We start from the raw sequence: 10981 nt of genomic DNA, 5'->3' as shown, positions 1-10981 counted from the left end.
TTTTTGTGTGTTATTTATTTTGTTGGTCACTTCGCTCCGTGAAGCGTTTTAGAAATTAATACTGTCATAAAATGTGACTTTGTTTAGAGCTTAGGTTTAGCTAGACAAAGTACCTACACTTTAAAATCGCAAACCAGTCAAAAGATGGTCGAAAGGTCTTTTTTTGTTTGGAGTTATAGGCCAGTAGAATTAAACACAAAAATGAATTATATCGGAAATAATTCCTACTAAAGATTTTAGTGCTTTAATGGCTTCATTAGTTGCCCATAAAGACTCTCCTAGGTTTTCGACTTCGCCGGAGTTGTGCTTAAGTGGTGGGGCCCCCGAAAGGGGCGCTTTTTCGGTTTTCCGGTTATACCGCGTAAAGGACTTACCCTATCGAAAAGTGGTCTTCCTGACGGTTGAAGGGCATTTAATCCTGCATTAAATAAGACCAAATTCATATGTTTTGAACAAACCGTTCTCGTGCAAATGATCGGCAAAGTAGAAAATATGTGTATAATTAATTACCCTCTCCACGTCCAATGGCTCGTACCCACAGGCTTCCAAGTCTTGAAAAGGAGCGCCTCAACCAGTGTAACCCTATCAAGGCTTACGAACTGGATGCGCCTATCCTTGTTCGTTCCAGCCGTTCCTTAACTGCGGTTGATGCACCTCTTCCTGGCACTCACCTGAACGACTCTGTGTTACCTACTGTGGCTGCTCCTCTTCCTTGTATCCTCCTGCACGACTACGTTGCCTAGCCGTATGCCTGGACTAAGGTTCGACGCCAAAAATCAACAACAACAAGTTCATATTAAAACGCTGAAGAGTTTTTTGTTTGTTTGTTTGAACGCGCTAATCTCAAGAATTACTAGTTTGATTGAAATAATTATTTTTGTGTTGAATAGCTCATAAATTGAAGAAGGCTATAGGATATATACAATCACTCTACGACTAATAGAGGCGAAGCAGTAAAGAAAAATGTTGCAAGCACGGAAAATAGTATTTAAACTATTTTCACGCGTACGAAGTTGATTTTGTGGCGTCGAACCTTGGACCAAGCATATGGCTAAGTAATGCAATCGTACAGGAGGAAACAAGGAAGAGGGGCAGCCACAGTAGGTAACACAGAGTCGTTCAAGAGAGTGCCAGGAAGAGGTGCAGCAACCGCAGTTAAAGAACGGCTGGAACGAACAAGGTTAAGCGAATCCAACTCGTGAGCCTAGACAGGGATACGCTGGTTAAGGCGTCCCTTTACAGGGCTTGGGAGCCTACAGGTGACGAGCTATTGGACGTGGAGAGGGTCATTAATTATACACATATTTTCTACTTTGCCGAACATTTGCACGAGAACGGTTTGTCCAAAACATATGAATTTGGTCTTATTTAACCCATTAACGCCCAAATGAAAACTACGGTCAATTTCCCATAGCCAATGATTATTTGCTTTATAAAAATACTTCAGAAATAATACTAAACACAAAGAAAACCAAAATCAAAATCAGAAGTTAGGTTTTCAGGGGTGTACTAAGTTTAGTACAATGGGCGCTTATGAGTCATATTGAGCAAAGCCTTCTTCATCCTGGCACAGTGTTTTCAGGCACTTGCCATAAGCTGTTTTGACTCTATTGAAACACACAGTAATTTCAAGCTATCAAATCAGCTTGTTTGCTGGTTTATTTTGATTATAACCATTATTTCATATTTCTTCTCCATCAACTAGAGCAAGACTACCTACTTTTATTTATCTTTTATAGGTCAAATATGTGCGTACTATATATTTGCGGAATGCTAGCTGATCTAAGCGACTATATGGGTTTACTATGCAGTGCAGTCTGCATGCATTTGAAATTGTCATGTCCACCATATCAGCGAACAAGACCCATCCATCGCTTTTTTTCCTTTCTCCTCAATTTGGTAAAGTTCTATAGACTAGTCATCTAATCTAACCCACTGATCTTCTTATTATACTAGAGCTGGACATCCTGTGGTGCCTAACTCTACTTGTTTTTTATCAAGAGACCCCATATAATGACCTTTCCCAATGGTTCTAAAGCGTCAACATTTGTTTCGATGGTACCCACATTATTATCTTTCAATCAATGCTAATAAAATTACGTTTGCCTTGTCGAATCTGTCTCTAGGCTTTTTGTGAAAATCTTTATAAGTAATCAAAGGATACCTTTTGGTTCTGTTTTCACGTGTGGTTCCAAAAACTATGTAACTAAGTCTCTTTAGGTCGACAAATAGGTCGTAATTGGGAAAACAAAATGTTTCTTTTTGTTGTCTGTAACCTCATAAATAAAGAGCCATGTTATTGGAAAAAGAAAACAATGATTATATATAAAAACTATGAAGAAATAAGTAAACACTCTAATAATAATGTCATTATTGTACTATTTTACGTAACGTGTCAAGCGCCCATTGTACTAAAGTTTGTACAGCATCACTTTGGGAGTTATAGCATGAAAAACTTTCCATGAAATAAACTTTTTCATGTATTTTTTATTAGGATATGTTGTTAGCTAATACACAAACAACTTATTTGGTATTTTGTGTAACTTAAACCTTGCATAAAAAATTATCAAGTACCCACTAGAAGACATGAAAAAATCACTGAAACGAAATCGCAAAATACCCCCTTAAGATTGTATAATTATGGTCTGTTTTATCTCAGGATATAATGCATATACCTTTGTTTACCGATTGTAATTATTTCCAGGGTAAAAATACTCACTAAACTAGATTTATCGTAACTTAAAGTTGTGTACTATTTATTGTACGGCGGGCGTTAATGGGTTAATGCAGGATTAAATGCCCTTCAACGGTCAGGAAGACCACTTTTCGATAGGGTAAGTCCTTTACGCGATATAATCGGAAAACCGAAAAAGCGCCCCTTTCGGGGGCCCCCACCACTTAAGCACAACTCCGTCGAAGTCGAAAACCTAGGAGAGTCTTAATGGGCAACCAATGAAGACATTAAAGCAATAAAATCTTTTGTAGGAATTATTTCCGATTTAATAGCTAATTCTACTGGACTATTATGACGGATTCTATTTCCGATTTGATCAAAAAGTGCCACTTCATGGGGGGCTGGTATATCTGCTTCACGTAGACAATGTGACATTCGTTGTAGTCGATTTCGTTATCGCTACGCTACTTTGTAGATCTGCGTTGGAAAGTTCATAGTTATTGCAATAGTGGCGACTCAAAAAAATAGATACTTTAGTCCTTGTAAAAATATTGGCGAGTAATCGCATATTTGCTTCGCCAACTTTATTTTCCTACCGTCATTCAATGATCGGAGCAAGCCTTACTCTCAGTTGCCCGGTGACGCTCAATGCGCACACTCGTGTCGCGCACGTTATAGTCTATGAGTGACGTTCGAAAGACAGTGCCTTTTGCGATTGTTCGCGTGTGTAGTGAAACGTGCTCCGATTACCATCATCATCATCAGCATCAGCTCCGAGGATACTCAGGCAGTCTGCGGATTGGCTTCCGTCCGTAGCGAGCGTCGGCTTTAAGGTAGGTGATAATATATTACCTGTCTCTGTATTGCGAGGACTGATCTACCTTTCATCAATTTTATATACGAACTGTATACTGTATATTTATATACAGGGTGTTTCTTGTAAGGTGTCAAGCCGAAGGCAGGTGACAGGTGAGGGCTAGACCTATCGATTTCACCCCCATGTATGTTCTACGATTTTTCGTAGTTTAGAAGTTATCGTTAATTTTGTGATTTTTTCAAATTTTATGACCAAGTAGGCTTTAAATTTTTTTATCTTTTTTTTGGGTTGACTTTTCTCAGATTTCTTTTTTTTACAGATTCCCTATTAATTGCAGATGTTTGAAAAAAATAATCACCTTCCTATCCTTGATGCAAGATATAAAATTTTTGCTAGAAACATAAAAAATATGCTTTTAGCAGAACATTCTAAAATTTTCAACTTAAAAGTTTGAAAAAAAAAGAACTTCCATAGGACCAAAATAATTTTAAAAACTGCGCAGTTTTCTGAACTTTCATAATAACACAAAAAACATGTACTTAATAGGCCATTTTTTTCTGTAATCGCTCTACTAAAGTGGTAAGTCGGAAATTCCGTTACATGTTTTTGACTTTCTTAGGACTAACTAATGTTTTCAATCCCCTAAGTTTACGTTACGTAGAACACATTTAGAGACAATAACTGAACAGAACATTTTTTTATCCACAACGAGGAAGCTCTTGCCCTTCATCTGACCTGATGGAAACTGATGGATGATCAGCGAGCTTCATCCGGAATCCTAAACCACAGAGGAATTGGCTGTCCTAAATAGGTGGTCTTACCACTAGACCACAGTGGTGATTGTTACTTTACGATTAAATTTGATATACCTACCTATAAAAGTGTGAGAGAAAGGGAAAGAGTTTGTGTGTGCGTGTGCGTGCGTGCGCGCGCGCGTGTGTGTGTGTGTGTGTGTGTGTGTGTGTGTGTGTGTGTGTGTGTGTGTGTGTGTGTGTGTGTGTGTGTGTGTGTGTGAGAGAGAGAGAGAGAGGGGTGTAATGATAATGATTTAATTTAAAGTAAGTAAATGTTCAAAATGTCCGCCGTTGACCTGAATGCACATTCGACAACGACGCAAAATGTGTTTATTCTATTCTATTATGATGGTGTCGATTCTTGATCAGGTTTGATTAAAGTCAAAAACAATATAAAAAATCTTATCCCTCCTCTATTTACCTCTGGTCAATTAGAGAGAGCCGTGCTCTTACAATAAAGACTACATGTCGAGATGATGATGATGACGTTGATTCTTGATCAGGTTTGATTGATGTCAAACACAATACATATTGCATATCGCAATACATATTTGATAACATTATGTATGTCCGTAAACATATACATTTATTTACTAAGAAAAGTGACGTCCACTTTCTAATGTGGTTTTGTGCTTCAGTCAGCTTTGTCCGCAGTTCATCAATATTTTCATATTCCCTGTTGTATACCAGATGAAGGGCAAGAGCTTCCTCGTTGTGGATAAAAAAATGTTCTTTTCAGTTATTGTCTCTAAATGTGTTCTACATAACGTAAACTTAGGGATTGCAAACATCAGTTAGTCCTAAGAAAGACAAAAACATGTAACGGAATCTCCGACTTACCACTTTAGTGGAGCGATTACAGAAAATAATGGCCTATTAAGTACATGTTTTTTTGTGTTATTATGAAAGTTCAGAAAACTGCGCAGTTTTTAAAATTATTTTGGACCTATGGAAGTTCTTTTTTTTTTCAAACTTTTAAGTTGAAAATTTTAGAATGTTCTGCTAAAAGCATATTTTTTATGTTTCTAGCAAAAATTTTGTATCTTGCATCAAAGATAGGAAGGTGATTATTTTTTTCAAACATCTGCAATTAATAGGGAATCTGTCAAAAAAAAAAGAAATCTGAGAAAAGTCAACCTAAAAAAAAGATAAAAAATTTTAAAGCCTACTAGGTCATAAAATTTGAAAAAATCACAAAATTAACGATAACTTCTAAACTACGAAAAATCGTAGAACATACATGGGGGTGAAATCGATAGGTCTAGCCCTCACCTATCACCTGCCTTCGGCTTGACACCTTACAAGAAACACCCTGTATATTTTGAATATCCAAGAACTAGCGTAATAAACGCAATTTTCAGTGCGACTCACGTACAAATATCAATGTTACAATCCGATCAAGAACTGCGCACCTGGCACCCGTGACGTCACATCGACGCTTTGGGATGGACGGGGCGAACGCTGGGAGGTGCGCGGGTGAGTGCGAGGGAGAGTCGCATTCCAGCGTGGTGCGCAGTTAACTCGATCGGGTTGTAATTTTTATTTATTTATTGTACAGTTCAGGTTACAGAATACAGATGTAGTTTTGGACACAGAATCAAGTCCTACTAATATTATTTTATAAATGCGAAAGTTTGGATGTCTGGATGTTTGTTACTCTTTCACGCAAAAACTACTGTATGGATTTTGACGAAACTTTAGTGTTTATAACCCAGAATAACATATAGGCTTTAATTTATGACGATCTGTGACAAACTAAATTCACGCGGGTGAAGCTAGTATCAAATAAAATAACAATATTTTTTTAAAGAAGTTTATTAAGCAGTGGTATTGGTTACACAAAACAAAAACTTATTAAAATAAGCTAAAGATGTAAACAGCTACGGAGCTTTTATATTTAGTAAACAAGATCAGATCTCCCATCAAAATGGCGGCGACTCAAAAGTAGGTAAAGATCCAAAATAATGAACTGTCCTATCCGTGACATTGACAGCGGGGCGCCACCGTCAATACCGGATCGCTGGTTCCGATTTTGGACATTGGCGGAATAGTGTGCCCTCAGTGGCGAAAAAACGCAAGTTCATCGCCATAAACCAAAGAAGAAAATTTTTGCCATGTTGGAAACTATACAGGGTGGAAACGATAAGTGATCTCACTCGATTATTTCTAAACTACACAAGATATCAAAAAACTGGTTACAAAGACGTGTTGCGAACTTTTTGGCTACTTTGGGTGTCACGAACTATTTGACGCTGACTGTACCTAAAATGTTTTCAAATATAAAGATAACCTAAATTGAACCGTCCCACCAAACTCATTGACTGGGGGGCGCCACCATCGTTCAACTATACGGGTGGAAACGATAAGTGATCTCACTCGATTATTTCTAAACTATACAAGATATCGAAAAACTGGTTACTGATCCTGAAAGAGCTTCACGAGTTCTTTCTAACGGTATCAGTAATAGGTTACAGAATTGACTGGATTTATCTGAAAATTCAATGTTTTCAGCCTCCATACTAAATGTATGCCAGCCACACAATATAAAAAGTGTATTTTTTTTTATTAAATAATAAACACTTAAAATGAACTCGTAAATTGCATTCTTATTTAAAATTATTCATGAAAAACATTGGTTCTAGGCTTTACTTGCTACAATATTATTAAGACATGAGTGCCATGACTGTGGCAGTACTAAATGTATGGAAGTTGGAAACATTGAATTTTCGGATAGATCCAGTTTATTTTATAACTTATTGTTGGTATCGTTGGATAGAGCTCGTGAAGTACTTTCAGAATCAGTAACCAGTTTTTGGATAGCTTGTATAGTTTTTAATATTAAGTGGTTTTACTAAATGTATGGAAGCTGGAAACATTGAATTTTCGGATAGATCCAGTTTATTTTGTAACTTATTATTGGTACCGTTGGATAGAGCTCGTGAAGCACTTTCAGGATCAGTAACCAGTTTTTCGATATCTTGTATAGTTTAGAAATAATCGAGTGAGATCACTTATCGTTTCCACCCGTATAGTTGAACGATGGTGGCGCCCCCCAGTCAATGAGTTTGGTGGGACGGTTCAATTTAGGTTATCTTTATATTTGAAAACATTTTAGGTACAGTCAGCGTCAAATAGTTCGTGACACCCAAAGTAGCCAAAAAGTTCGCAACACGTCTTTGTTACAATGAGGGCTATCGTTTTAGCGCTCACCAGTTAGCGCCACTGTAGAGTAAGGTCCTGTCACTGCTAGTCGCGAAGACAGTGGCACCAACTTGTGAGCGCTAAAGTGGTAGGAGGACTATCGCATTTGCACTCATCAAGATGGCGCCACTGTAGAGTAAGGTCCTGTCAATCGCCAGGGGTGCCAACTGTTAAGTATAAAAACGATAGCCCTCATTGGAATACGGTTGTGTTGTAAATTTTTGGACACTTTGGGTGTCACGAACTTTGACGCTGACTGTACCTACTTGAATTAAACACTTGCTTTACAACAGTACAAATAATTATATCACTATTCTAAGTGGTGAAATCAAATAATATAACAATAGTGCATTGATTGACAAGCCTCCGTTTTATAACAATCAAGGTTTCCTTAATTTTATTGTGCTCGTCAGTTGGCGCCACTGCTGATCGAGTAATGCTTCAACCATAGCTTCAACCACACCAACGCGTGCGGATCGCCATCGCCGGCGCGATCACGACGCGATCAAAGGCCAATGATAGGTCGCGCGACCTGTCATTAGCCCCCCTAGACAAAACGCACTTTTTGATTGAATCGAAAATCGAATCCGTCAAAACTCCATACAAAAAAGGGGCTTTTCGACCACTTTTCGACTGGTTTGCGATTATAATTTGCACTTTGTCTAGACCCACTGCACGCGTTGGTGTGGTTGAAGCTTATGGTCTTATCACTTGCTTGTGGCTAAGAAAGTGGCTGGTATAAGTGAACTACAACGAACTGTCCCACCCGTGACGTTGACAGGGGGCGCCACCGTGAATTTGAATTTGAATACCGGATCGCTGGTTCCGATTTTTGCCATGTTGGAAACGATATAGTTGAACGATGGTGGCGCCCCCCTGGAAGCGGTAGGAGATATCGTCAGGTTGGCCCCACTGTCGCATTAAAGATTCGCTCAAATCAACGCGTGCAGCTCGCGTCGGCGTTAAGGTTCAGTCAAACCAATGCGATCACACCAATGCATCAATGCATTTAAGTCTGATCGCCATCGTTGCACGCCGGCTGATCGCGTTGGTTTGGCTGAACCTTCCGCGGCCAATGAGGGATCATCCATAAAGTACGTCACACGTAAAGAGGGGGGGAGGGGGTTGACAAAGTGTGACATGGTGTGACAAGGGGTGGGAGGGGTCCTAAGTTTCGTGACATCACATTTCAATTGTTTCAAATATTTGATATAATGTTGATTTCATAAAAAAAAAACTTAATTTAAATGGAAAAAAAACTAATTTCGGAACTGCTGTTAATTTAATAATTTTTCGATGTAAAATTGCAAAACATGTTACGTCACACTAGGGAGGGGGGGGTCTCAGAAATGTGACCACCTGTGACAAGGACGGAGGGGGGGTCAAAAATCATGAAATTCGTGTGATGTACTTTATGGATGGCCCCTGACAGGACGCGTTGATGTGAACTCATCGCTACAAATTCATACACTAAATCAGCCCCCCTAGACAAAACGCACTTTTTGATCGAATCGAAAATCGAATCCGTCAAAACTCCATACAAAAAAGGGGCTTTTCGACCACTTTGCACTTTGTCTAGACCCACAGGGGGCGTAGAGTGTGGGCGCATTCGATATCGACAGCGTTAAAAAAATATATGAAGATTTTAGTTTTAGAAAAGTTTCCGCTAGGGGCGCTGTACAATCCGTCATACATAATGTCACTTTTTTACGCAGTATCGAATGCGTTTAATGTAAACTCACACTAACGCCCCCTATGGTTGGTTTGGCGAAACCTTTAGTCTTATCGCTCACCAGTGGCGCCAAGTAGTGAGAGCAATTAAGGAAACCTTCAATTCAACTTTTCAAGCACCGTTTAGCCAACGAACTTTACATTAATAAAAAAAATTAACATAATAGCTAAGACTGTAGATTAAGCAGTAAGTTAAATAACTGAGGACAGCTTTATAATAAGAAAGAATTACATACTAAATAAACAAAAAAAAATATTTAGGCGGTCGTATGATACAAAAATATAGGAATTTTACTGCACATGAAAATACACAGTTAATTAGGGAATAAGTAAAGTTCTTGACAATAGAACCATACCACCATACGGAACCATTAAAAAAACGGTAAAACTAAAATTTTATATCGATACACGTTTTGCGATCAATTTTACTAAGAAATTAACTTTTTTTAAATTAGTAAACTTATTTTTAATACATATTATTATGTAAAAATAATAAACCTTATTATATTATACTACCCACACCATTTCATATAATAACACAAAAAATAAAAACCTGGCCAGTTCGGGGGTAGAAAATGAAATATGTGAATTATATTTTGAATAAAAAAAAGAAACAAAACTTTTTTTTTACAAAATAATATAGCAATCCATCAGTTGTCAAATCATGTTGTTGTTAATTTTTCGATATTTATGTTACCGTAAAAGTATGAAATATACATTCTATAATAACTATACATAAACTTACATTTCTTTATGAAAATTATGTTCTACATACAAGAAACTCAAAAAAACGTATAAATAACTAACAAAGTATTAATTTTCTTATTCTTCGCCAAAATATTAATTTATTAGGTGTGAATTAAATAACTTTTTGACACAAATAACTTAATAACAAATTAACTTTAATGCCTTAATGAAGAAACTACATCAATTATTGCTGATCTCTCCATTAGATAAATATATTTTAGACTTTACTATGAATGGTTATACAAGTAAATTATAAATTAAAAATAAAAAAGTATACACACAAATTATGTTCCTTCGAAGCGAATTGTGTCTTTTGCTATCGCCCTATATTAATGACAGAATATTATGTAAAATAAACATATTTAGGCTTATTATTACTACTAAGTCTGATTATACAAGGCTATCTAGTGCCCAAATGCAATTACTTTCAATTTTTTTTTAATAAAAAAGGAGTATATTAATTTAATGTTATGTATTTTTCAGATTTTATAGTAGTTTTTTGTATATAAAATGACAAAATTTCGAAATTAGTGAACTTTATTTGTCGTCTGTCGAATAAAAGATTTTATATAAAACATTTTTTTTATTTAATTTATATAAACTCCTTTATTGTTCAATATAATTTTAGTATAGTAAAAGTAATTTCATTTGAGAAGATTGATACCAGGAAAGCCATGGTGCATTGTTATTTATACAAATATAAGTTATTTTCTATTAAAAACTACTACTCTTTTTCTACTCTCTAAAATTAGTTCACAGATCGTTTTAGTCGATTTTAGTACCCGTAATTGTGGCAAATTATTCAATAATATTGGCAGTGATTGAATATTTTAAAGCCATGGCCCCATAAGCCGAACTACGTGGTTAATTATTGCTTCCAGACCCCCATAGACAAGTGGCAAAACGTAGTCCAGTCATTTAAGCTTAAATTAGGTAAGAATCTCGGAATTAGAGATACCCAGCTGTAAGTCTGTAAATACTTGTATATTGACACCCTAAAAGTTGTCTCAAAACCTA

This window comes from Ostrinia nubilalis, chromosome 29 (genome assembly GCF_963855985.1).
Source record: "Ostrinia nubilalis chromosome 29, ilOstNubi1.1, whole genome shotgun sequence".
NCBI lineage: Eukaryota > Metazoa > Arthropoda > Insecta > Lepidoptera > Crambidae > Ostrinia > Ostrinia nubilalis.
The sequence above is the reverse complement of the archived record's forward strand: the minus strand, read 5'-3'. Positions refer to the sequence as shown.